Source organism: Bos grunniens, chromosome 6, assembly GCF_055505025.1.
Source record: "Bos grunniens cultivar Pamir isolate PY7600 chromosome 6, Bosgru_T2T1.0, whole genome shotgun sequence".
NCBI lineage: Eukaryota > Metazoa > Chordata > Mammalia > Artiodactyla > Bovidae > Bos > Bos grunniens.
The window spans coordinates 103,285,182-103,291,337 of record NC_141170.1 but is presented as its reverse complement, the minus strand read 5'-3'; positions in this window follow the sequence as shown (position 1 = coordinate 103,291,337).

Here is a 6,156-nt window from a genome sequence, read left to right as displayed (position 1 = left end):
ATGGTTTTTCCTGTGGTCATGTATGGATGTGAGAGTTGGACTGTGAAGAAGGCTGAGCGCCGAAGAATTTGAACTGTGGTGTTGGAGAAGACTCTTGTGAGTCCCTTGGACTGCAAGGAGATCCAACCAGTCCATTCTGAAGGAGATCTGCCTTGGGATTTCTTTGGAGGGAATGATGCTAAAGCTGAAACTCCAGTACTTTGGCCACCTCATGCGAAGAGTTGACTCATTGGAAAGGACTCTGATGCTGGGAGGGATTGGGGGCAGAAGGAGAAGGGGACGACAGAGGATGAGATGGCTGGATGGCATCACTGACTCGATGGACGTGAGTCTGAGTGAACTCCGGGAGTTGGTGATGGACAGGGAGGCCTGGCGTGCTGCAATTCATGGGGTCTCGAAGAGTCGGACACGACTGAGCAGCTGAACTGAACTGAAGTGAAGGCGCAAAAAGAAAACAGAGAAGGAGAGAGAACAAAAAAAAATTCTAATCAGAGAGCCAAAAAAAATGGAAAAGCTGTAAATAAATATTCAGTAGCACCAACCATATCATATTTCTGCAGTAATCACTGGAGAGGTGGTCTTCCCCACAAATGTAAATTACTAAGTTGACTGGAGAGGAGGCAAATCAATAATACACACTTCTCCACAAAAGATAGCATTGCTCACTATTACGTTTGTATGTAATACGTAGATGCACTAGTGGTAAAGAACCCGCCTGCCAATGCAGGAGATGTAAGAGACACGGGTTTGACCCCTGGGTAAGGATAATCTCCTGGAGGAGGGCGTGGCAACCCACTCCAGTATTCTTGCCTGGGAAATCCTATGAATGGTGGAATCTGGCAGGCTATGGGACCCATGGTGTCTCAAAGAGTTGGACATGACTAAACATAAGCACGATGCATGGTATGCGTATGTATATATACAGTTGACCGTTGAACAACACAGGTTTGAACACAAATTTGAACTGTGTAAGTCCTCTTATATGTAGACTTTTTTTCAATAAATGCTGCGATACACCATGATCTAAAGTTGGTAGAATCAGTGGATACAGAGGGCAACTATAGAACCGTGGCATGGATTTTCGACTATATGGAGGGTCAGCACCCCTAACCTTTATGTTGTTCAAGGGTCAACTGTATATCCTATTGCTTCTGTTTCTCTCGTGAATGTAATATACCAAATATTTAATCTTTTAATCAGTTTGATGAACTAAAGTCCAGTGTGACTGGTTTGGGGGTCAAGGAAGACATGGATTGAACTGGGATCACCTCAAGTGTACCCAGAAAATATAAATAGCATTATTATTTGATTATTATGAAATTTAGTGAGTAATATAAATTTTTTTAAAATTCAAATGAACAAGAATTCAAAAACGTTAGTATAACAACCCCCACCACAATAATAATAGAACACCTTAGAGAAGTTTTACTGTCTGCTTATGTAGTGACAACTGCAGCATTAAAGTTTTCCCTTATTGTACTTGCTACATTGCATGAAGTCTGTGCTCACTGCATAACCCTGTGTGACTCTATAAGTAATTATTTCCTAAATGATAGTTATTTCCATGAGATCTATGAACAAGATCCATCACTGCAGTGGCCAGAGGTAACAATATAGCATCCAAAGCATTTCAGATGCCTCGAATACAATGCTGTTCATCCAACACTATCTCAGTCTTACTTTTCTAATCATTAATCAGCCTGAAGGTCAATAAACATTTAATGATAAGAAAAGAAGCGTCCCTCAAAAATGAAAACACCTTTAAGAAGTCGTAGTTGAGGACTCCTGGAACAATGGGTACTGTCATTCATGGCTTATTTTGTTTTAGTGCTGAATACTATTCCATTGTCTGGATGTACCACAGTTTATCCTCTCACCTACCAAAGGAGGGGCTTCCCAGGTGGTGCTTGTGGTAAAGAACCTGTCTGCCTGCAGGAAACATAAGAGACATGGGTTCCATCCTTGAGTCAGGAAGAACACCTGGAGAAGGAAATGGCAATCCATTCCACTATTGTTACCTGGAGAATCCCCACGGACAGAGGAGACTGGAGGGCTACCGTCCATAGGGTCAAAAAGAGTCAGACATGACTGAAGTGACTGAGCATACACACAGCCTTCCAATTTTTTTCCCTGTATGTATGAATGCATTTTTTATTTTTGCCCTTCTAAAGATATATACAAATCAACTTAGCTAAGAGCAAGTTCAACGTCTCCATTTTCAGCCCCCTAAAGTATTTCAAATTTGCTGGCCAAAAGAGTGGCCTTCAATTTGCAGTTTGCTATAGCTGGACACCTGTGTTAATGGACATGGAAGCAACCTAGATATCCATCAGCAGATGAATGGATAAGAAAGCTGTGGTACATATACACAATGGAGTATTACTCCGCCATTAAAAAGAATACATTTGAATCAGTTCTAATGAGGTGGATGAAACTGGAGCCTATTATACAGAGTGACGTAAGCCAGAAAGAAAAACACCAATACAGTATACTAACGCATATATATGGAATTTAGAAAGATTCTAACAATAACCCTGTGTACGAGACAGCAAAAGAGACACTGATGTATAGAACAGTCTTATGGACTCTGTTGCAGAGGGAGAGGGTGGGAAGATTTAGGAGAATGGCATTGAAACATGTATAATATCATGTATGAAACGAATTGCCAGTCCAGGTTCGATGCACGATACTGGATGCTTGGGGCTAGTGCACTGGGACGACCCAGAGGGATGGTATGGGGAAGGAGGAGGGAGGAGGGTTCAGGATAGGGAACACATGTATACCTGTGGTGGATTCATTTTGATATTTGGCAAGAGTAATACAATTATGTAAAGTTAAAAAAAAATAAAATTTAAAAAAAAAAAAAAAGAATAACTAACTTGTCTGAGGTTCCTGAAAGTGAAATAGATCTGTATGCTTTAATAGGTAAAAATGAAATGTTCATTTATATAAAGAATTAGGTAAAAGGAGAGAAGCCATGGACCCTGGCTGCCAAGTTCATGGTGTCCAGTCTCCAAAGTACCTCAAGATACGGGACTTCCCTGGTGGTCCAATGGTTAAACCTCTAAGCCTCTGCTTTGGATCCTACCTCCTGGGAGTCTTCCTCTGAGCTTCACTTCTTTCTTTCTCACCTCTGACCTGGTATTTAAATAAAATCTATGTCCCCTCACCCCACCATCCTTCATTTCATTTAGGTATGAGTCCCCTTCCACGTCAACGTTCTCTGCATCTAGGTATGAGTCTATCTTTCTCTTCAAATTTTATAAACAGTTGATTCGTTTATTCAGCAAATACCTGGTGTCAACTGCATGCAAGGTTTTGCTTTAAGTGCAAGAGATTCAGTGAAGAACACAGCAGACAAAATTCCCTGCCCATGTGGAGTATGGAGGGCTGTAACCATGCCCTCATTTCCAGATCTATCACTACCCATCTGGTTTCTGCCTCTACCCATCTTTGCAAACTGTTCTCACTGAGGTCACTAAAGATTTCCTTGTAAAACTTACAGAAATGTGTTTAGTTCTCATCTTATTAGATGTAAGTTTTGCGGCATTTGAGATGGTGATTACCTTTTCTCAAAACCCCAGGCCCATGGGCTTCCCTGTTAGTCCAGCAGTTGAGACCTCACGTTTCCACTGCAAAGGGTGCGGGTGTGATCCCTGGTGGGAGAACTAAGATCCCACGTGCTGCACAGTGTGAAGAAAAAAAATTAAAATATTTCTTTAAAAACCCTAGGCCAAAATAGAGAAATAAATAAATAAATAAAATAAATAAATAAATAAACCCCAGGCCATTCAGATGATATCTACCCCCTGATTACAAACATCTAATGGCTGCACATCTCTTTTAGGATAGTTTTGAATCCTCCACAGTTTATAAAGTGCCGGGTTCCAGCCCCGGCTGATCCAGGGTACTTGAAGGAGAGACGGCATAGGCGAGGATCAGGAAACAATTGCTTAATTAAACGTTAATTAAGGATATAAAGAGTAATAGAATGAGGATAGCTCAGTAGGAAAATTCAGTGGAGAAAAGAGGCTGAGTAGCTTGGTTTACGCGGGAGACCAATAAAACTTCAAGACAAGAAGTTTGCAGCACTTACGTAGGCCGCAGGCATCCTTCCGTTCTCCCGAAGGAGAGGAGACACTGAGGCCTCCCCGGTCGGATCTTAGAAGCCCAGGCACAATTAGCAAGCATGGCGGGTTCCGCACTCCAGATGGAGACTCAGCCAGAATTTGAGAGACAGAGTGACATGGGGAGACCAAGTTTTGGCGAACAAGACCCGCACTTTATTTTCCAAAGTAGTTTTTATACCTTAAGTTGTGCATAGAGGATAATGGGGGAAGGGGTAGAGTCATGCAAGGACAGCAGTTCCTGGTCCTAATTGAAGCCAGGCTTTCAAACTTATCATATGCAAAAGTTCAGGTGAATTACATCATCTTCTGTCCAGGAGGCCTGTTAACATTTTAAGAAACTTATCTTTCTCTAAAGGTAATTATTCCAAAGTCAGGCACCAGCCTCCAAAAAAGCACTGGACAAAGCTGCATTCCTATATGGCGAAGGTGAGGTGGGCTCAATCAAGAAAAACATTAACTCAAGGGTCCAAGGTTACAAACATTGAGCTACTACTTACATTTCTATACACCCATTATATCAATCAATACACTGCCAAGGACACAGTAGGTAAGGAGTATGGAGACTTAGCAGCAAACATTGGCTCAATAAGTGAAAAACCCTTCACCAATACAATTTCTAATCAATCTTTTAACTACTCAAAGGAATCTGTGTTTAGACAGTTTAGAACATCTCCTGCCTCTCACAGTTGAGAGGCTCTGAACAATCACATGTGGCCGGAAAAACCTATTCAGGCAGGCTAGAGGATTTCCAAAGGAGTTTGTAGGTTAAACACTCACACCCAGGAATTATTAACTGGAGCTGTAAGCTAACTCTTTTTTCAGAGAGAGGTAGTGGGGGACAGCCCTCCATAAAGTCAGAGGTGTAGGTGAAAGCACAAAGCAGAAAGTATGCAGGCTCTGGTTTGGGGGGTAGATGCTCGAGAATTTCCAGGGGGCTCCTGAGGCTCGATCCCGCCTTTGCGTATGCCGAGCCTCCTTCCTCATGACCTTTGTCATGGGCGGAGCTCCTCACGCTGGCTCCCAGCAGTGATAGAATTCCAGTTGAGCTATTCCAGATCCTGAAAGATGATGCTGTGGAAAGTGCTGCACTCAATATGCAATATGCAATATGCACTCAATATGCAATATGCCGGCTCCCGGCAATAAAGCACTCACTAATGACTCTCTTGTTTCCCTCTCCAGCCTCAATTCTCACCTTGTTAGCCTTAGTCTTGGTCTGCCACTTTTGGTTCCAAGCATCCTAATCTCTCCATGATTCACTAGAAATGGCACATATTCCTTCTCCCCTCTTCCATTGGCTCATCCCTACTCACTCTGCATGCCTCAACTCTGGCATCCTTTTGTCAGGGGGGCCCCAAGCTTCCAATTTTTAATTCTGAGTGTTTCTTACAAACTTTCATAAAAACTCTAATTCTTCATCTGGCAGCATCTATCACAGTATGCTTTCCCCATCAGTTTACCTGTCTGTATCGTCTTGGGATACATAAGACTCTAAAGAGTGAAGACTAACTCTTATTCAATAAATGTTTCCAGTATCTCTCATTCTGTTGGACATAGAGTAGTTCCATAATAATTATTAGCTGAATTAAGATTATATATGTCGGAAGTTCCCTGGTAGTCCAGTGGCTAAGACTCTGAGCTCCCAATGCAGGGGCCGTAGGTTTAATCCCTCATCAGGGAACTAGATCCCACATGCTACAACTAAGACCGGGTGTAGCTAAATAAATAAATTAGAAAAAAAAAAGATTATATATGTTGAAGATCTATTTTATGTCAGGCAGTGTGCTGCTTGCTTTACAAATAGTATCTCATTTAAACCTCACCAAAAACCCCCTCAAGACACCAGTTTTTATCATAGGGAAATTGGGGCTCCAAGTAGTAAAATAATCCAGCTGGACCTGTGGTTTCCCAGCAGCCCCCTGGTGAACAGTCTCAACAAGAGGAACCACCAAAGAGTGAGGACATTCTACCTGGTCAAGGGAGAGAGGATGAAGGAGCACCTGTTATTTAAGGACCTAACCTGGAA